This window comes from Anabrus simplex, chromosome 2 (assembly GCF_040414725.1).
Source record: "Anabrus simplex isolate iqAnaSimp1 chromosome 2, ASM4041472v1, whole genome shotgun sequence".
Classification (NCBI taxonomy): domain Eukaryota; kingdom Metazoa; phylum Arthropoda; class Insecta; order Orthoptera; family Tettigoniidae; genus Anabrus; species Anabrus simplex.
In genome coordinates this window covers 292,060,545-292,082,706 of record NC_090266.1, presented here as the reverse complement: position 1 = coordinate 292,082,706, position 22,162 = coordinate 292,060,545, and the positions used below count along the sequence as shown (strand labels likewise).

At 38.4% G+C, this 22,162-nt stretch overlaps 1 protein-coding gene across 1 annotated transcript in view; it reads left to right on the top strand.

Annotated features, from left to right (window-relative positions):
* PIP4K (phosphatidylinositol 5-phosphate 4-kinase) overlaps positions 1–22,162 on the top strand; it is a 291,327-nt gene that overhangs the window by 246,034 nt on the left and 23,131 nt on the right. The gene's annotated exons all lie outside the window — the stretch shown is intronic.

The window sequence follows — 22,162 nt, the reverse complement described above, 5'->3', positions numbered from 1 at the left end:
TTATGTCTCTTTTGTTTCCCTGTCTCACCCTTTAACTCCTAGACAAAGACTAAAGACCTTTCAAGATGACCCCCTTAATGGTTGTTGATGCCCGCCCTTTTGATGAAACTACAAAGCAGAAATGAGCTCATCGGGGACTGAGACGGTATTAACATAGAACTGGAATTGATGAGAAAAGCACCAGTCTATTTGAAAATGTCAGTTAGTGTATGAAGATGTGGAGAGTGTCCTTGTCCATTGTGTTTTCATATTTTTCCTGGTGTCGTTCTTCTGTTCCTCTCTACCCATGCTCACCTGTCATTGTGTATAATCTATTGTACAACCTGTGACAATGAAGTTTGGTGAATGAAGTCAGAACGGTCGATCTGGCAACACTGGTGACACACAAGGCTGCACCTGCGTAGCATGAGGTTTTGACCACCTGCTCCCAACGTTGTTCAGTTGGACATCGTGTGTGTGCCGTGGAAGACCTGTTTTGACACAGTGTGTGTTTAGTACATTGGTTCTGAACTGCGAACAAGAACATGAACGACCAAAAGATCAATGTTCAGTTTTGTTTTAAGCTTCGCAAGACACTGAAAGAAATGCATGCGATGCTGGTACGTGTTTATGAAGATCAAGCCCTGTCCTTGAAGTGTGTGTACGAGTGGTTCGGTCGTTTTTGAGGAGGCCAAGAGAGTGTTTCTGACAACTACCGTAGCGGAAGACCGGCGACCGCCGTTAGTGACGAATACATTGACAAGGTAAGGACATTAATCACGAACGATTGGCGATTAACTGTGCGCATGATAGCGGATGAACTGCAGATTAACCGTGAATCCGTGCGACAGATCGTTACCCAGAAGTTAGGGAAGAGGAAAAAGTGTTCTCGTCTTGTGCCACATCACTTGACTGATGATCAGAAGCAGGCACGTTTAAAAGCTTCACAGGATTTTGTCGAAATGGCGGATGCGACACCAAATTTCTTGAACTGTATTGTCACCGAGGATGAAACCTGGTGTCTCAGGTATGACCCTGAAACGAAACGGCAAAGCATGGAATGGCGTTCTCCGGGATCCCCTCGTCGGAAAAAAAGGTCAGAGCCGAAAAGTCACGCATCAAAACGATGCTGATCACCTTTTTCGATAGTTAAGGCATTATCCACAAGGAATTTCTACCTGATGGAATGACGTTGAATGCTGCACGGTACAGCCAGTATCGTCAAACAGTTCATGGCAAAAAAGGGGGGTGGTGCAATTTGAACATCCCCCATACTCGCCAGATCTCAATCCTCCAGACTTCTTCCTACTCCCAGGACTCAAACTCGCTTTGAAAGGAAAGAGATTTGACGATATTCCTGACATCCAAAAAAATGTGACAAGGCTTTTGAACACCATCCCAAAGTAAGCCTTCTTGCAAAGTTTCCAGGACATGTATCGCTGATCTCAGCAGAGCATGGTTATCGGAGGGGACTATTTCGAAGGACAGTAAGGTCACTGTCGTGCATTGTTCATCTATGTTGATAGTACTGGACTATTCACCAAACTTTGTCACAGGTTGTATGTTCTTTTTCATGTTTCTGTCTAAGGCAAAGCAAAATTACTTCATGTTTGACAAAAACCTTACATCTAACTTGAAGGACTCCAAACAGGCTTAATATTGTTCCAAGAATATTTGCTGAAACAACACATCGAGCACACAAAAATCCTACACAGCGTTGTCAAGCATACTGATGAAATAACATGCTGGCACTGGTATGTTGGTGATTTTATCTTTTACACAAATTCTACACTAGACAGTGTGCATAACTACTATCATATTAATAATAATAATAATAATAATAATAATAATAATAATAATAATAATAATAATAATAATAATTACATGCTCTCAGTTACCGAGTTGCAATCTTGAAGTGGAGCCATATACGCAGCTAACTTGCTATCCGGCCTGTCTAACTCTGCATGCAGAAAGAATGCAGACCTAACCTCCATCATTTGCCTCCTCTCAACACCACCCATCTGCCACGCTTCCTGTGCCAGAAGAAATGCTACTGCTGTCTGATTGGCAGCTTGTGAATGATGTACAGTCATCTGTTAAACATAGTTCTGCAAGTTGCTCTACTTGTATGCTTGCGACTGTACTGTGTGTTCTTCCTTTGTTCATTTCAGCAATACATTGTCTTCTAAGAACACTGCCCTTAGTGAAGGGTGCAGATTATTAAGAATGTAAAAAATATTGTCCCAAAGAGATTCAAGACATTGTAATGCACCAGTTACAACTGCTACAGTGAAGGCTGCAGTTATTGCTGGTATTTTTTCAAAGACTATGTATGTCAGATCAAGAAAGAAAGTGTAATAGTGGAAGCTACTAGTTCCTTATCAACTCTAGGTAAGAAAAGAAAATCATCCTCTATAAAAATATGGCTGGGTAACTTTGTCCTTTGCTCTGAGAAACATTCACTCATTCTACATCATTAAGAAGGAAGTTCCTGCTTTGAGAAATTTATTTAACAGTCAAGAATGACTGGAATTTTACAAGAAATGAAAGAGACTTTGAGAAAAAAAATTAAAATCAATTGTGATTCTCATTTAAGGAAAAAATTGGCGTATGGCTTTTAGTGCCGGGAGTGTCCGAGGACATGTTCAGCTCGCCAGGTGCAGGTCTTTTTGATTTGACGCCCATAGGTGACCTGCACGTTGTGATGAGGATGAAATGATGATGAAGACAACACATACACCCTGCCCCCATGCCAGCAAAATTAACCAATGATGGTTAAAATTTCCAACCCTGCCAGGAATCGAACCTGGGACCCCTGTGACCAAAGGTCAGCATGCTAACCATTTAGCCATGGAGCCAGACTCCAATTTAAGGAATGCAGCAACAATCAACATTGATTAGTTGAGCAGGACAGTATGATTGCTTGGCATGGTAGATACTTACAGACCCTGTAACTTAACGGGAATCTGAAAATTCTACACCACTTACGTGTGTAGATGGAGCGTGGATTCACCTTCATTAAATTCCAAGTAAATGCTGGCAGATGGTGATGAATTTGGTGCATGGAAGAATAACAGCTCTGGTCAAAGATTTATAATTGTCCATGTTGGTGGTAGATATGGATTTATACTGGGCGCGTTGCTAATATTCAAGGCGAAATCGACCAGCGGTGATTATTATAATAATTATTAATCATCTTCATTTCCCCTCATCTAGCTCCAGTCCTTATACTGATTTTTATCGAGTCTGTCAGTCTTGCTCTGGTTCTCCCCTCAAACTTAACTTCCAGTATAGTCTATTTTTCTCAGTTGTGTCCTTCAACTTTTCTACATGTTTCCTTCCTGACATCTTTATTTCTCTCTCTGTCTTTCCTATCACACTTCATAGGAATTTCATTTTGCTAGTTTGAATTTGACTTTCCTCTCTTCGCTGCCCTGCTCTCTCCTGCATATGTCAATACGAGTGTACAATGTATCTTGTACATCACTTCCTTACACTTCCTTGGTACTTCCTCTTTCCAAACTAGATTCTGTACATTGTGGTATAATGCATTCGCCTGTTGCAGCCTTTCGCTAGTCTCTATATCCAGCCTTGCATTTTGCAATAGTTCACTTCTTAGGTATGTGAAGCTGTCCACAATTTCAAGGTTCTGACCTCTAATATTTGATTCCTTTTCCTACTCTGTCACCTCTTATCATCACCATCACCTTTCTTTTACCAAATGCTTCCTTTGACTCCTTCATAATTTCATCCCCTACCATTGTAAATAAAAGTGATGACGGCATGCTTCCCTGTCCGAGCCCAGTACGTTTCTAAACCATTCTGTCCTCATGACTTGGATCAGGGCTCAGATAAAACATTTATCATACATTCCATGTACATTTTCCATTGTATGTTTGCCAGCTCCTTTTACTACCTTGTTTCCGTGTCTTTTCCTTCGCTACCCTATCATATGGCATTAGATATTTGCCATCCTCCCAATATCTTTGTCACCTGTCTCGTACTAAAGATGAGGTCCACCATTGATCTATCCTTTCTAAAGCCATATTGCTCCTCTCCTAACTGTCCTTCCATCCTCCTCTCAATCTCTTTTCTATTATCCTTTCCATTATTTTTGAAACTTCTGATATGAGTGTGATTCCTTGATAGTTTCACGTTATAAATTTTGTTGTGGTTCCGTATTGTCAGCTTACAATATAATAAAATAGAAGTTTAGTAGTCCACCTAGTCAGTACAGAGGTGGGGGAAAATTGGGTAAGAAGAACACAAGACAGAACTGATAACATTTGGATTAAAAGTGAAATTAAATTTCTATATATGGTGAAAGCTCTTTTGAATGCCCAGTTATACAGTGCTCATTTAGAAATTCCTCTCCTTTTAGCCCCCATTAGAATGGGATTCTTTTTAACATCGTATTGACTTGAAACTTTTTAATATTATTTCTAAAAAACAACAAACTGTAAACAAGAAATTAGATAATCTCATAAACTTGAAATGGGAATATTCAAATAAGAAGAACTAGCGTCTCAAACACAGGAGTGCCGTGCGCGTAGAGGCACGCGGCTGTGAGCTTGCATCCGGGAGATAGTAGGTTCGAATCCCACTATCGGCAGCCCTGGAAATGGTTTTCCGTGGTTTCCCATTTTCACACCAGGCAAATGCTGGGGCTGTACCTTAAGGCCACGGCCGCTTCCTTCCAACTCCTAGGCCTTTCCTATCCCATCGTCGCCATAAGACCTATCTGTGTCGGTGCGACGTAAAGCCCCTAGCAAAACAAAAAAAAAAACACAGGAGTGCCCATGCCTTTCACTCCCCGGTCAAAAACCTCTCTAATGTTCAGTTTAGTGGAATAGAATGAGCTATTCTAAATAAAGGTCCTAAATTTAACTAGGTTAATCCTTCACTCCACAACAATTTTGTTACAACAGTAGCAGAACTCGCTATTAACAATATTCCCATTGATAAACAAGATGAAATACAGTATGAAATAAAGAAAAACTTGGGCAATGTTCACAATAAACAAAAGTTGAGAATTTCCCTTGTTCTAATAAACAGTTAACCCTGGAGATGGCGTATAAAAATAATCCCGTGAGGAGGCGCACACGGTGTATTAGACAGGGTCATGAAAAAATAGCATAAATTAATCAAACACTATTTTTAATGTTATGCAACTAGTAAATAATTTTGCACGAACTTGTAAATAATGTTCAAAGGTATTTTAACAATACCAAAATTGAATGTTAAACAATTGACGTTCATTCTACCACATCACTAGATTCTTGACTTTCCGTACTGCACCGAACACATGTCTTTACCAAGTGTTCTTTGTAGATATGTCACTGGCATACACGGCATCCAGTCTTGGATTCTCTGGGTTTTTTCACTGTTGCAGTAGGCGCATCTTCCAGGCCCTCCTAGTTCTTGTAGAGCTATATAGAGCTGCCCTTCTTCAGACAATCCTAGCATTTAGCGAATGTTCCTTTTTCAGCCCCGTTGGGAGAGTTTGAATACCGATCTTGCAAATATCTCACGCATAGCTGTTGGTTTAGTTCTTTCAAATAATTACGCCTTTAAATGTTAAAGTTACCTTTCGCGTGCTTGTAAGTAATATACAAATTAATTCGAGTAATATTCAAGATAGTTAAAAACAAAGTCATTGGCCAACGGTTGCTTGTGCGTGATCCTGAGTAGCACTCTTTATAAGTCTTTCTATTTCTCTTTCACTGTTTCTATCCATGATGCATTGGACTTCACTATATAAGAAGGCACGATTTTACACGAAAATAAAACAAAACTGACACATTCTTTGTATATTAACTGAAAAAATAAAGCAAAACTTAACTCATAAACACACATACGTCATGGGGCACACCAGGCGTTTTAGACCAGGTCCGTGATGCAATGCACTTAGGCTGAAACTGAGGAGCATGAAGGGTAAATTGTTTATGCACACTGATAGTGGATGGGTCCAATGTAAGGTACTAAGAGGATGGAAGCTAGTGGCCTGCTACGTTAAGAACTGTAAACATTTATCTCTGAACCCGGTCAAAAAGACCGTTACGCGCCCTCTCCATGGTTAAACAATTTAAAACTGAGACTCAAAGATAACAATTTAATAGTTACTAAGGCCAACAAAGGCAACACCACTGTTATATTAACAACAACAAAATCATTGTCAACAAAATGGAACAGTTTTCATTTTTCATCAGATAATAACTTTTCGAAAATTAAGAAAGACCCTGCTAGTAAAATACAAAGAAACCCTAAACAAATTTTGATACAAATACCCGTTTTCTTCTCTTTGAACAAGAAACTGCCAATTTAATTACCATGAACTTGGGACTTCATTCAGCTGGAGCAGTTTGCAAAATTCATAAAACTGATATTCCCATGAGACTCATCAGTTTTAAAAATAGCCCAACCTATAAAGTCTCACAGTTCATTCAAACAATTTTAAAGAAGCACCATCATTTTTTGGCTAAAATTAAATTAAAAATTCTATAGATTTTTGCACTAATCCTAAACAATTAAAATTAAGGCTTAGTTTCACCATTCACTCTTTCGATATTGTGAACATATATTCTGATATACCCATACAAGACACTTTAAATTTGGTCAAGGATAACCTCAGTAAATTTAGTGATCTCAGTATTATGGAAATTGATGAATTTTGTAAAAAATTTAAATTTTGTTTTGAAATTTTTTTTTTAACTTTTAATAACTCTATTTACTATTTGCAGAGCTGAGTGGCTCAGACAGTTGAGGCGCTGGCCCTCTGACTCCAACTTGGCAGGTTCGATCCTGGCTCAGTCCAGTGGTATTTGAAGGTGCTGAAATATGTCTGCTTCATGTTGGAAAATTTACGATCGCATAAAAGAACTCCTGCGCGAAAAATTCCAGTACCGAAAAAGTAGTTAGTGAGACGTAAAACAAATAACATTATTATCTGTTTACTATCAAAACGGTCTTCCTATGGGCTCTCCAGAATCCGGTATCCTATTAGAAATGTAATAATAATGATGTTATCGGCTTTACGTCCCACTAACTATTCTTTTACGGTTTTTTGAGTCACCGATGCGCTGGAATTTAGTCCTGCAGGAGTTCTTTTACATGACAGTAAATCTATAGACATGAGGCTGACATATTTGAGAACCTTCAAATACCATCTCACTGAGCCAGGATCAAACCTGCCAATTTGGGATCAGATGGCCAGAGCCTCAATCCTCTGAGCCACTCATCCCGGCCATAAAAAATTGACATAGATAACTTGGAAAAAATTAAGATTATTAATAAATATGAAGGTATATTTTTACTGGTCCAGATATGTTGACAACACTTTTGCTGTCAGAAATACGACCTGGTTTACGTATTTCCATGAGCTTAGTCAATACGGACCAATATAAGGCCAGAAAGAATCAAGTTTGTGAATTTTTGCTGTCATTGATCAACAAAAACTAGACGGAAAAGCTACTTTAGATTTTCTCAATTCCGAAGATTCTAAAATTCACCATAGGTTCTGAAGGCAATCACCAGAAATAATAATCACCTATCTTATGACCAGGGCCCAGATTTTGATCTAAAAATGTTTAAAAAATGACCTATAAAATGACTGAAAATATCCCATAAAATGACCCGAAAACTTAAAAAATGACCTAAAAATTTGAATGAAACTGACATAATTTCATCACCCAAAAATGCAGACAGACTGTCATTGTATGTTGAAATGGTTTTAATAGGTACCGAATAAAATGTATTTATTATTTGACAAATATGAATTATTTGCACACAAATTTTGGTTATTTCAGTCTATTGTTTGGCACTCCAATTTCTGTGTTCTTTTCTTCAAGGAAAATAACACTCCATGGTATGTGGAACTTCAAGGCTGCAACATCTGAAGAACAAAAAAGAGAGAATGTCGCTAATTAGGTACTCAAATTCTTTTTCGAATTAGAGGTAATAAGAAGAATGTGCACTTAAAATACACGACAGGCTATACAAGCTTACCCTATTCCGCATTACAGTAGACGACTGTGACCCTTCGTATATTCTCACAGGAAAAAGAACGAAGATTGTTGAATGTCTATGGATGTTATTGAAGCATACTTGAAGTGCACTAAATCACTGGATGTAAGTTCTTCTTCAATGCCCATAATGCTGAAATCTTCACCTGCCAAAATCCAAGAGATGGAGCACAAAACATTAAAACCCAAGTTCTAGTCAAGAACACGTGTTAGTTTGTCTGACACTGCCACACCAGAATTGCCACAAATGCATTTTAATTCATCTGTGACTGTTCTGAATAAATGGATCATTTTTCCTAGAGCCACGCCTCTTTCCTGAAGACTTGTAATAATTGACGACAAGGAACTGAAATTTGCTTTAATACACGCTAGTTTTCCCTCCTCTTGTGTATCCGAAAACAATTCTTGTTCCATCTGATTGGCCTTGGCATCTTATACATCGAAAGAATCTATTACATGCTTCACTGTCTGAATGTGGTCACAATAGTAAATACAGGCGTTGATCCACGTACACCACTGTGTGATGCAAGGCTACAGTGGTAATGGAATGTCAGCTGCTTGGGATCTGAAATGTTCCCTGCGTGATGGAGCCTTAGTAAATACCCTCTTAGATACACAAGCTTGTCATCTTCAGGGGATTTTGAACTGACTTATTCGACCACTCTGTGAAAAGCGTGAGCTAGGCAGGTTACATGTACCATTTTCTTGTAAAATGGTTTGATTGCATGGCAGCTTTAACCTTTTCACTGCCGAGCTTTGATGACCAGCCGAGCCCCCTGGGCCTTTTTTAAGGAAGAAGCCCTTTGACAGATACATATTTACTGGTACTGTTAATGGAGTCCATATCGTCCCCTTAGCCCTGCAGCCCAATACGATGTCAGGGATGAAGTGAGAGTATCTTTTTACACCATATTTTATGACAGGATGCCCTTCCCGATGCAAACTTCAGTTGAGAAGATAATGAATATGAAATGGATGATGATGATGATGATGATGATGATGGTGAATGAAACTGGGTACAGAAGTGGAAGGAATCGGCTGTGGCTTATGAATAGGAACTGTCCCGGCATTTACTTGGGAGTGCAAAACGGAAACCACAAAGAAAAGAAAAGAAATTCTCAAGACAGCTGACGATGAGGTTCGAACGCACTCGCCTGCCGAGTGCAGAGCTTGGCTCCATCCGTAGCATGTTAATACGCGCAGCTACTCCACTCGGCGATACTATTACTGAAATATAATATAAAATTCTTTATCCAAGAACTGGTAATATCAAAATCTTTTATATTTGGGGAAAAAATAATTTATCTGAGGAAGGGGTGACAATTCCGCATGAGACTCAAAATTACTACTTTGTCTCGCACTTTCTTGTAGTACAATATCGCCAATTAGATATTCTCCACCTTCATTATCAAAATATACTTCTCCAGAATCACTATTTATGAGGAAACATTCAATTTCTTCGTCAACAAGATGATGGCTACACGACTACACTACACGTAAGCGGGAAGATGTTCCACTCCAACGAAGCTGAAATAACACCAGATCGCTTTCAAAACACGCGAAATGGAGTGGTGTATCTGCATTACAGAACTTCTTTGAGCATTTCCACGGAATCCGAAAGCATGACATTATATCGCGTTCATTTGTGAGATCGGTGAAGTACACACGGCACCAAAACGTATATATACGGGTTTGGCAGTGATTGGGTTAACTATGTAAGGTGCTGCATCAGTCACAAAGAGCAGAACTTAATCATACCTTACACCCTCAGGCCATAGTAGTCCTATCGATTTATCGAAGAGGCGACATATTGTAGAATGGTTCACAGATTGCAAAATTTCGGTAGTGAGCAAAAATGTTTTTTCAGGCCTATCTACTTCTAACGTACCCTCGATAACATTGGCAATGTAATGGCCCTCTACATCACTGGTTTCATCGATCGAAACAAATATTTTGTTTCTGCAGACTTCTTGTCTGATATTCCTTATTGTATTAAATAAAATTAGTAAGTTTTTATTGTTTACCCACCTATTCAATACAATAAAGTCTTAAAAATTAGGACTTTGTCCTTATCAAATTGTCAACATAACAAGTGAAATGAAATGGCGTATGGCTTTTAGTGCCGGTAGTGTCCGAGGACATGTTCGGCTCGCCAGATGCAGGTCTTTTTGATTTGACACCCGTAGGTGACCTGCGCGTCGTGATGAGGAGGAAATGATGATGAAGACGACACATACACCCAGCCCCCGTGCCAGCGAAATTAACCAATTAAGGTTAAAATTCCCGACCCTGCCGGGAATCGAACCCGAGACCCCTGTGACCAAAGGCCAGCACGCTAACCATTTAGCCATGGAGCCGGACAACATAACAAGTTATTAAATTAGATGGTACATGTTTCGCCTCTCATTGTAGACATCATCAGCCATAGTTTCACCTTAAGAATAAATCAGGTACCTGATTGGAATTGACTTATGAATTTACTGTTGATTTATAACTGTTTTGTAAAATGGATGAGAGGTCATTATACAACGATTAAAATATAAGATGAAGTATATTATTGGATTATCAATAATTGTAGCAATAGCCAAGTCGAAAAACATAACAATTATTTGAAAAATTATGACATAAGGTGGTTGATTCATAATATTAAAAGTTGTTACAATATGGTTAAAAGAATCGGAAAGCACATTCCAGTTGATTATCAAATGGCGTGTTGTTAAAAACTTGAACAATGTTGAACATTAAAATTTCATCTGGTAATAGTCCTTGGTTCAAGGAGTTAATATGAACTGATTTTGCTTTTTGTACGTATAAAGTTGAAGAATTCACATATGGCGTTGTTCTTTTTGAAATAGTACTAGCATGAATACTGGATGCCGTTGGCCATTTTTAAAGTTTGTTGTAGATGTCATTGGGCCATCTTTTTTGATGTGGTATTTGTAGCAAAAGTGTTGTTCGACGTGTTGAAGTAAGCGTGCTGGTCAAAAGGGAACGATGTTGTTGTAATAGTTGTTGTCAAACAGTGGATAGCCATGTGTGTGATGAAAGTCTGTAATTAAAGAAGTTTTTGTGAAATTTTATTGAAGAACTAGAACTGAAGAGAGATGGCTGCCAGTGGAAGTTAAATAAAAAGTATTGACACTTACTCCTTCGACCGCTGAGATATTAACTTATTATGTTGAGATCTTTAGAGCTACTGGCAGCCGCCGAGCTCTTACTTCGCGTGTTGTAGTTGTGCGGTCTCGGTGGAGGGGGTTGAGCTCGAGAAGGAGTGGCTAAGGGCTTAATCGTTGCACGTGAGGGGGAGTTGCGGGCAGTGGGAGGGGAGTATTGTGTGTGTTGAATTGATGGGAGTGTTTACTGATTTAGTAGTAAAGATTTCATAGAAATTACTATACTGAAGAGTTGATTTCTGCAATAGTATTGAGATCTGTTCATAAAGAGGGCTTTTTTTATCTATTACATCGTTTAAATTTTTGTTTTTGTTAAATTGTTGATCCAGAAAGATGTGTAAGTTTTCATATTCCATCATGAGCTTACCTTTTTCAATTCTTTTTAAGATTTGTAAATCTCGGTCTATTGTAGTAAACTGGTGACCTGTATCCTTCATGTGGTTTTTTTAACTAGATACGCAGAACATTTCAATGCCCAAAAATACAATAAGTTCTCTGTGATGAGTAACCACATGAAGGATACAATGTCTACAACAAACTTTAAAAATGGCCAGCGGCATCCAGTATTCATACTAGTACTATTCCAAAAAGAACCACGCCATATGTGAATTCTTCAACTTTATACGTACAAAAAGCAAAATCAGTTCATATTAACTCCTTGAACCAAGGACTATTACCAGACGAAATTTTAATGTTCAACATTGTTCACGTTTTTAACAACACACCATTTGATAATCAACTGGAAAGTGCTTTCCAATTTTTTAACCATATTGTAACAACTTTTAATATTACGAATCAACCACCTTATGTCATAATTTCTCAAATAATTATGTTTTTCGACTCGGCTATTGCTACAATTATTATTAATCTAATAATATACAACATCTTATATTTTAATTGTTGTATAATGACCTTACATCCATTTTACAAAACATAGTTATAAATCAGCAGTATTTCATAAGTCAGTTCCAATCAGGTACCTGATTTATTCTTAAGGTGAAACTATGGCTGATGATGCCTACAAATGAGAGGCGAAACGTGTACCATCTAATGTTGCCATTGATGCTTTCACGGCCCGTACTTACACTCAAGAAAATAAGGTGAAATTCTTTACGTTTCGCTGAGAACTGTGCTCTGCGTCATCAAAAGAAATCTCAACTGTCCACGTGAAAGGCTTCTTAAACAATGACTCTTTAAATTTAAACGTTATAATAGAAGTGAAAATGGTACGTTCATTCACCACCAGATGGCTCCAAGGATGTGGCACAGTGCTAGCATTCGAAGCGGAAGCTGACCGAACCATCAGAATCAGTCTAAGAGGTTCACATAACATGTGTATGTAACATATGACATTGACAGGTGTATGACATTGGCACAAGCCTGGAATAAAACATCTGGCGATGAGGAACGTACCAATTTGGAAAACACCGAGACGAAATAACAATAGTGAAGGGACAGGGAAGGGAACTATCTACGTAAATTCTTAATGGTTGACAACCAGGTATTACTTAATTGATAGCCGGTGTCCCTGTTGAAATTGTTAGGATTTCTACGTATTTCCACAGCTACCTGTATAATTCTGGACCTGTAGTGTCTAGTGTGGGTAAGAGCTCAGGCATTTTGGAACATGAATGACATCATGACCCGACGATAGAGCATGCTCAGCTATTGCCAGTTTGTCTGGTTGGTTGAGATGAATATTACGTTCATGTTTGATACGGGTACCAATGGACTGACATATTTGGTCGATGTATACCTTACCGCAAGTACAGGGAATTTCGTATACCCCAGGATGTAAAAGTGAGGACAGTTTGTCCTTGGTTTTACTCAGACTGTGAACAATTTTAGTGGTGGTGCCAAACACGGTTTTTATATTGTGTTTGCGGAGGACGTTGGCAATTCGATCTGTGGTGTTGTGAATGTAAGTTAAGTAGGCAGTTCCCTTCACTTCTTCCTTCTGTGAGCTTTGCTTGGTCGTTTCTCTGGGATGCAGGGCTCTATGAATCTGTAAATCACTGTAACCATCACCCTTGAACGCAACTTTGAGCGTGTCCATCTCCACCTGGATATTTGATGGCTCACAAATTCTTCTCGCCCTCTTGGCGAGTGTCGTGAGAATGCCTTGTTTTTGTGCTGGATGGCGGTGAGAATCTGCATGAAGATAGCAATTTGTGTGGGTAGGCTTACGATAGATGGTAAATCCTAAGGAGCCGTCCGGTTTCTTTCTTACTAGAACATCCAAGAAAGGAAGGCATCCGTCCGACTCCATCTCCATAGTGAATTTTATTGAAGGATTTTGCTGATTTAGGTGGTTTAGAAATAGATGAAGTTTCTCAGGACCTTCTGTCCAGGTCACAAATGCGTCATCAACATACCTCCACCATATCATAGGTTTGACGGGTGCCGAAGCAATAGTCTCCTCCTCAAAATGCTCCATCCCTCTGTTCGTAAAAATTCCCACCCCACAAGAAATAGGTGGAAGTCATGCAGTGGTAAAATAGCTTAGTAATGTCCTCAGGGAATAGGTGTTCAATGAGAGATATGACCGAGTCAATCGGCACTTTAGTGAACAAGGACTCCACATCGAAACTCACCAAAAGTGCATTAGGTTGAAGGGTTATGGTTGACAGCTTGTTGACGAAATACAGAGAGTCCCTGACGTATGATTCAGTATGTCGTATGTGTGGCTGAAGCAATTTGCTTAGGTATTTAGCCGGAGCATATGTAGGAGAACCTATCGCACTAACAATAGGTCTGACGGGAACATATTTTTTTATGGATCTTAGGCAGTCCATATAATCTAGGTGGCACTGCATCACCCAGGGACAGATGTGTAGCCTCCTCTTTTGAAATTGAAGATTGCCTTAAGAGCTTCACGGTGGCGTTAGACACACGAGTGGTGGGGTCACGTGAGTTCATTCTGTAAACAGGCTCCGACAGTATAGCCGAAATCTTATTCTTATACTCGTCAGTGTCCATAACCACTGTCGCATTACCTTTATGAGCTGAGAGAATGGTCAGTTTAGAATCATCTCCAAGTTCCTTCAGAACAGCAGGTGTAAATGAAACAACTCTCAGGAGACTGATTCCATTTCCCTATGAGTGTAATACACTCTCTCGATCACAAGAGCCTTGCTAGAGCGTTGATATATTCTCCTGGCCTTCGGTGTATTTAACGTGTTCTTCAGAAGAAGAATAGACTTCTTTCTCCTTAATTTGCTGAATTTTGAAGCCTTCTTAAAAGTATCCTCCCCAAAGAGGTTTTTAATGTTGCCATTGATTCTGATGGTTCGGTCAGCTTCTGCTTCGAACACTAGCGCTGTGCCATGTCCTGGGAGCCATCTGGTGGCAAATGAATGTACCATTTCCACTTCTATTATAACGTCTAAATTTAAAGAGTCATTGTTTATGAAGCCTTTCTCGTGGACAGTCAAGATTTCTTCTGATGACGCAGAGCACAGTTCTCTGCGAAACGTAAGGAATTTCACCTTATTTTCTTGACACGGCATAAGCCCAAGAGCCTATACAGTATCATGTGCCATCTAATTTAATAATATGTTGACAATTTGATAAGGACAAAGTCCTAATTTTTAAGACTTTATTGTATTGAATAGGTGGGTAAACAATAAAAACTTATTAGTTTTGTTTAATACAAGTACTTTCAATATGGATCCAAGAATGATTTTTATCACGTGTAATTCCTTATTGTGTCATCATAGCGTTGAGATACAGAGTTCTTTCTCAGAGTAGACTCATCCGAAATGACACGGCCCATATACCTTTCTAAGAAATCTCTCAGTTTAATATTGTTCAAATTCCAGAGTGGAATGTTCGAAGAAAGCAAAGCTTCACACAAGCCTTTACAAAACACAGAGAAATTACCATCATTGGAGGATGACTGTGAGAGTAAGAAATAAGAAACTTTTCGTTTGCTACTATTTTGGACTCCATGTATGTGCTTCTCTCGACCGATATGTTGCTGAACGGTAAATCTATCTCCTGCCACTTTCACTTCACATATTTTGCAGAAAGGAATTTCACCATCGGTGATAAAAATATCCTTGCCAAATTCCGAAATTCATTGTTTGAAATGAGCAGCCCTAGATGGCTTTAACTTCGGCATTTTAAATACACTCAAAAAACAATCGCGGCTGATAACACAAATCCACTTAACACACGTATGGTTGCACTGAGGTACTTAACCAGACTGGCATTACTGGGCCTACTGTTGTCTGTCTTCCTACCCCCTCGATTTCATCATCGCTTCCAGATTAGCTACACGAAATAAGGGTTGAACAAAATTGTAAAGATTCATCCTCACTTTCACCTCCGTTAATATCCAGTACCATATGCAACAAATGTATCATAAACCATTAAGAATGTGAGAAAATGACTCAGACATATAAAATATTGTAATAAATTCCATAAAATGACATAATAATGATGCAAAAGGCGAGAAAATTACCTAAAAATAAATACGTAGAAAAATTACAAAAAAAAAAATTAATATATATGCATTTGTGTAATATGGGGCCATGATGAACAGGGATAAGTTAGCAATGTCTGTGGTGAACCATTTAAAAGAAGACATGTATTCAGAATCTGGGCTCTGCTTACAACATTTACAGAATGCCTATTCAGATAATTAATATAATTAAACAAGATTCTTGTAATCCAAATTCACACATGAAGGCTTAATTCTACAGTTTGGTACATAGAGCTTGAAAGATCCTGTTTTTCAAAATAAATTACAGGAAAGAAATCAACACCATTTACGAACTAGCTGTAAAGAATGGTTACAGCAAAAATTTTGTGGAAAAATTATTACCAAATGAAGAACAAACCGATTGCTACTTTAAAGAAAGAAATTACTGACAGCAAAATGAAGTTCATTACATTTACATACAGAAGTAATAAGATCTTTCAAGTCACCAATATTTTTAAAAATCGCAGTCTCTACATTTCCTTTAAAACCAGTAATACTGATGCCAGGTTATTTTATAACTCTCATGTCATTAATAATAAATTTTCAAATTCGGGTGTTTATAGATTGAAATTTAATCAGATCACCGTCAAGCTAGCTACATAGGCCAAATGGGTAGGAACTTCCACATTTGTTATCAAGAACATGTCAACGCAAAAGCACAGAACAGATTTTCTGCTATGAGCGAGCACATTGAGGACTTTAATCAGTCTTATACTTCAATCAAACACGATATGGATACTTTAAATAAATGACAGAAAGGCAGATTGCTCAATATTTGGGAAGATATTCATATTCATTTAGTTCAGAGATAGAATGTAGCTTTAAATCTTAAAGAAATGTCAGAAAAAATCAGTATTTTATATGATTAAATTATAAACTCCCATATCCTCTTTCTCCATAATATCAGCAAGATGTTCAGGTTTCCCTGTCAGTGCCATCACATCGATAATCCCCACCTTCGGTGTGTTACAATGAAATGAATTTAGAAAATTTTGGAAGCTGGGCTGATGAAAGACTTTGACCTAATTTAGCACCATACGGGCTGCTTTATGGGCAATGCTCCATATTGCAATGTCTTAACAAATAAGCCTCCTTCATAACCTTCATAGAAACTTGATATTTATGATTGACTGGAAACAGTGTAACTGTGGACGAAAATCTCAACAAAAGTGAACTATTAGAACTAGTTAAAATCTGTCGACCTTGGCCAATATATGAGATTGAAGAATTGTTTAAGAAACATGGGCATTATACTTCATATTGTTAGCCTTCCACCATACCACAGTGACTTTAGTCCCATAGAGTTCCTATGGGACATTGCGAAGAACAGAGTGGCGTACAAGAATATCAACCAGCAGACAAAGGAAATCAAGAGCCTTACAAAGAACGCTTTTGAATCTGTGAGCACAGAAAAGTGGCAAAATTAATGTGATCATGCAATGTATTGGAGGAACAATACTGTAAAAGAGATCACATCATGGAAAAGGAAATTGAGAAGATTTTAATACAGCTTGGAGACACCAGTGATTATAGTAGCGGCTCTACTAGCAGCGAGCTTATCTGGTTTTGTACCACTCAATTATAATACTGTATATCTATAATATTCCATAATACTGATTCTTTCAATGGTGAATTCTTTCTTGCTTGATTTGTTCATAGAGTGTTAACGCTACTGATTTTGGTACTGTGTCATTATTACCTCTTCAACAACATGACACGACTCCATGGGTACGGACTCTATGTGTCTCCCTCCTCGTCATTTGCCTGGCTGTATTTCCTCACACCACTGATAAGTGCTGGAACCTTCTCTCATGGTGGAAAGTTAGGTTTGCTGAGTAGTACCAATTTCAACATTACGATTATTCTATTTAACAACAAAAGCAGAATTCTGCTTGCCGATAGCTGTGGCCAAGTTAATTTAATTTTATAGGGTGATCCTGAGTGTGCCACTAGAGATAGTTTACATGCCAACGACGACATGAGCTAGGTCAGCACAGAAATCAACAACCTATATTATACGACATAGACTGGCAGAAAGGAAGAGAGCAGGGCAACGTAATGTTTGCAAGAAATCAGCTTCATTTCCCGTATCGAATCCTATTTACAAAGACTTAATAACAATAAAAAATCTTCCACCTTTTTGACACTTATACTTGCATTTAAGCAAATCAATTAATCATACACTGTACATGTTTCATTCCTTTTTAGAACATTTTCAGCTGTTTTACATTGCTTAGGTGAATTCACTAAGTATTTATCTTTTTAAGAACATCTTAAACAGGTACCTTGTTTATCTTAAATACTATGTAAATTTAAAATAAATTAAAATGAATTAAGAACAATGTGGATGGTTGAATGGGGTAGTGAAATGAGAGGGAAGTGGATCTACTTATAGTTAGCCTATTTAAAAAAAAAAAAAACTGTTTCTATTCATTTGAACAGATGTAAAAAATGTTTCCAGCACTTTTATCGCTAAAATATTCCGCTTGTCTTCTAATAAAAAGTCTTTAAAAAAAACTTTCCTTTGTCACTGTTCTGAATATTGCTAGGTGTTCTCTTCATTTACTCCCTCCAAGGTGGCTGCTGTTTGTTTTAAATTTACAGAATGTCTCTTGAATTCAGTTAGTTCAGGAACCTTGAAGCTGATTGCTGTTTTGCTGTTAATAAAAGAGCCTTCCCATAATCTCGTTGTTGTCAAAATCCACTCCTACTGTGTCCTTGGAGGAGCTATGGCTGAAGCAGACACAGTAGGAGTGGATTTTGACAACAACATTATGAGGAGGCTCTTTTATTAATAGCAAAACAGCAATCAGCTCCAATGTTCCTGAACTAACCGAATTCAAGAGACATTTTGTAAATTTAAAACAAACAGCAGCCACCTTGGAGGGAGTAAATGAATAGAACACCTAGCAATATTCAGAACAGTGACAAAGGAATGTTATTTTTTCAAAAACTTTTTATTAGAAGACAAGCAGAATATTTTAGTGATAAAAGTGCCGGAAACATTTTTTACAACATCTGTTCAAATGAATAGAAACAGGTTTTTTTTTTTTTTTTTTTTTTTTTTTTTTTTTTTTTTTTTTTTTTTTTTTTAAATAGGCTAACTATAAGTAGATCCATTTTCCCTCTCATTTCACTACCCCATTCAACCATCCACATTGTTTTTAATTCATTTTAATTTATTTTAAATTTATGTAGTATTTAAGAAAAACAAGGTACCGGTTTGATATTCTTTACTGCTAGATACATAATTTTGACTGGCTAATGCTTGCTTGTTGCAGCCCTTGTAAGGCTTGTAAGGTTGAGTGTCATCTGATGTGTATGGGAGACTTCTTATTATTGTGGTGGAGAATAGTGTTGTTTGTGGTGTATGAATTGCAGGGTAGTTGGGGTCGGTACACACTACCAGTCCCTGAGCCAAGGGAATTAACGATTTACGATTAAAACCCCCGACACAAATGGGAATCAAACCTGGGGCCCTCAGAACTGAAGGCACTGTGTTGACCTTCAGCCAAGAAGCTGGATGCTGCTAGGTTATCTGCCATGTAACTTAGTGGGTGCCTGCCTGATTTATAGGATGAAGTTTTGTCCCTCTGGCGTCTCTTAACTTTGCAGTTAAAGGGACATTGAAATGTTCAGAGTTATTTTTACTGTGACTTTGACTTTTTTTTGTTTGTTTGACAAATTTATGTTCAATTAGAAGTGATTTCGTATTTCGTAACTCCAATTAACTTAGCAGTTTCTACAGAAAAATCATTAAATAACAATCTGTTTTTAGAGTCTAGTAAGTGGAAGTTCCTACTAGAGTGTGCAGAATGATGTGTAGACACATTGAAACTCATAAGAGATGGATGTTGCTCAGTATTTTGACATGGCCACATGTATGGGTTCTTAGCATATTTTTATTGTACAACCTTCTTCTTTGCGCCATCACTACATATCACACTCATAATGCACACATGAAGCAGAAACAAGTCAGCAACTCACAGTTTGATCAACTACCGAGTGACTGAACAGTTGAGTGGACTAGTATACGGAGCCTGTTATTGAGTTTCACGTTTAGGTTGACACGCAGCTTGTTTTTTCTGACATCGTCCACTTTGTCTGAGCAGCAATGAGCCTGCTTCGAGTCTGTTCAGACTTGTTCATTTACGAGTTTCTCTCCGTTCGTCCTAACATCAGCTTGTTTTCTGACCATAGTAACAGAGTAGCGGAGGTGGAGAGGTGTAATCTTACAGAATGAGCTCAGTCTTACTCATTGTACAGCTCTAGCTCCTTCCTACTACATGAAAAGAATATGAGAAGTGATGGATAAAGAATTTTCACTACCGATGTCCACTATCTTATTGATGATAAAAATTAACAATGAATTTATCTTACTCCTACTTTGTAGTTCAAGAATTAGCAATGAACAATGACTTAAAACCCCGTAGTGAATTTATAATTCATTGTTTGTTTTGGTCCTCCTCCTTCTCTGTTCTGTCAACCTTCTTGTTATACTAACTGGCCTTATAAATTTGTGCTACTTCTTCCAGTGTACTTGACCTTGGTAATCCTGTCTTTGAAGTATATCAATATTTATTTGACCGAGTTCGATGGCTGTAGTCACTTAAGTCCGGCCAGTATCCAGTATTTGGGAGATAGTGGGTTCGAACCCCACTGTCGGCAGCCCTGAAAATGGGTTTCTGTGGTTTCCTGTTTTCACACCAGGCAAATGCTGGGGCTGTACTTTAATTAAAGGCCACGGCTGCTTCCTTCCCACTCCTAACCCTTTCCTGTCTCATTGTTACCGTAAAACCTATCTGTGTCGGTGTGACATAAGTAATTTGTAAATTAAAAAAACCATGTGTATTTATTTGTTTGTTCATTGATTGATGGCTGTTTAATTTATTCTGGCATTTGTTCTTTGTCTCTAAAAGCAGGTTTTCCCAGAATAAGTAGTGTATCGCTTCTACCGGACTTTATTAATATATATATATATATAAAATTTGTTGCTCTGTTAATATCATCAGTGAAGCTGTAAGTTTAACAGAAAGCCAGTTCTATTGAAAACTTGAGAAATGATCCCTTGTGAGGGTAGAGCTAGAGTTGAGAGTAAATGTAGAAGTTCAAGAATTGTTATCAAGCTCCTGGAGAAATTATATGAATGGAGATAATAGATTTTATGACTTTCATTGCATAGGTAGCAGACATTTAAAAAATTTAAATCTCAATTTTTTGCAAATTCTTCCACTCTTGTCTTGAATTAGTGCCTGCTTAAGGGAATGTTATGCTCCATAAATTATTCTTCTTCCTCATCCATTCCCTTTTCCAGATTCTCTCTGGTTAGGGTAGTGTACCAAGCCCATCCACCTGTAGAACTAAATGAAGCCATGGAGCTAGTTGCAAATAGAGGATTGACCAGGTGAAGAGTTACTTCACTGAAAATTGTAGACTGAATGCTGAAAGGCATAACATAATAATGTATGTACGTTACAGCTGTAGTTGAAATCATGCTGATAAGCAATCAAATCAGAGACAGCTGCTGTTCTGGAAAAATAGTACTGTGGTCAGCCCGGTAAATTTAATAGTACAGCATATCGCATGACTGCGATGTTGTCAGACCTCGTTCTGGCCATGTAACTAATGGTAGACCACAGGATGAGAGGACATGAGATCTCTGCGTATTTGATTGCAGCCAGATTATTGGTGCCAGGCGCATGGGTCATTCTGTCCTTTCGACTTCTGAATTGTGGTAAAGGGTTGCCTGGTCAAATGAATCAAGGTACCCGTCGTTACATGGTGATGGCATGGTACGAGTGTGTCACTCAGCACGAGACAGTGGTTTACTCTTGCCAGTAGGTCACAGTTCAGCCAGTGGTGATGGTATCTTCATATGAGGACTGATCACTTGAGATGAATTGAGCCCCCAGTATATCTGCCAATGACCCTCCATGGCAAACTTTTCAGGTACCTACTGTCTGATCATGTCCACCCATTTGTTTGCCTCCAACACGAAGCAGGAAACCTTTATCTGTAGCAAGACAATGTACCGGCCCTTCACTCCCGAATTGCAGTGAATACTCCACAGATGCGAGGATGCTTGCCTAGCCCCTAAGGTTGCCCCATCCTCAATCCTATTGAGCACAACTGTAATGCTGCACCCTGGACCCTGCTCTGACCAATTTCCGTGCATTATAAGAGGTGGTACGGTGGTCATGGATTGGTATGCTTCCCAAATTCCTTTGATACCTTGTGGGGTCATTTCCACCCATCACTGCCATCATCATGGTGAAAGGGGGTGCTACATGCTACTAGACAGGTATCTTTAATTCATTGCTCATCAGTGTATATCAGTCGAGTGCTTTTGAAGAGGAGTATATAGTCCAACCTTCCGACCTAAGCGATACAGCAAACTGGTACATTGTGTCATATAGTTCATTAATGGTGTTGACTTGACAGGATTAATTAATAGATCACCGAAGAGGGATTCATTTTACTCTGCCATCTGCTGGAAAAAATGG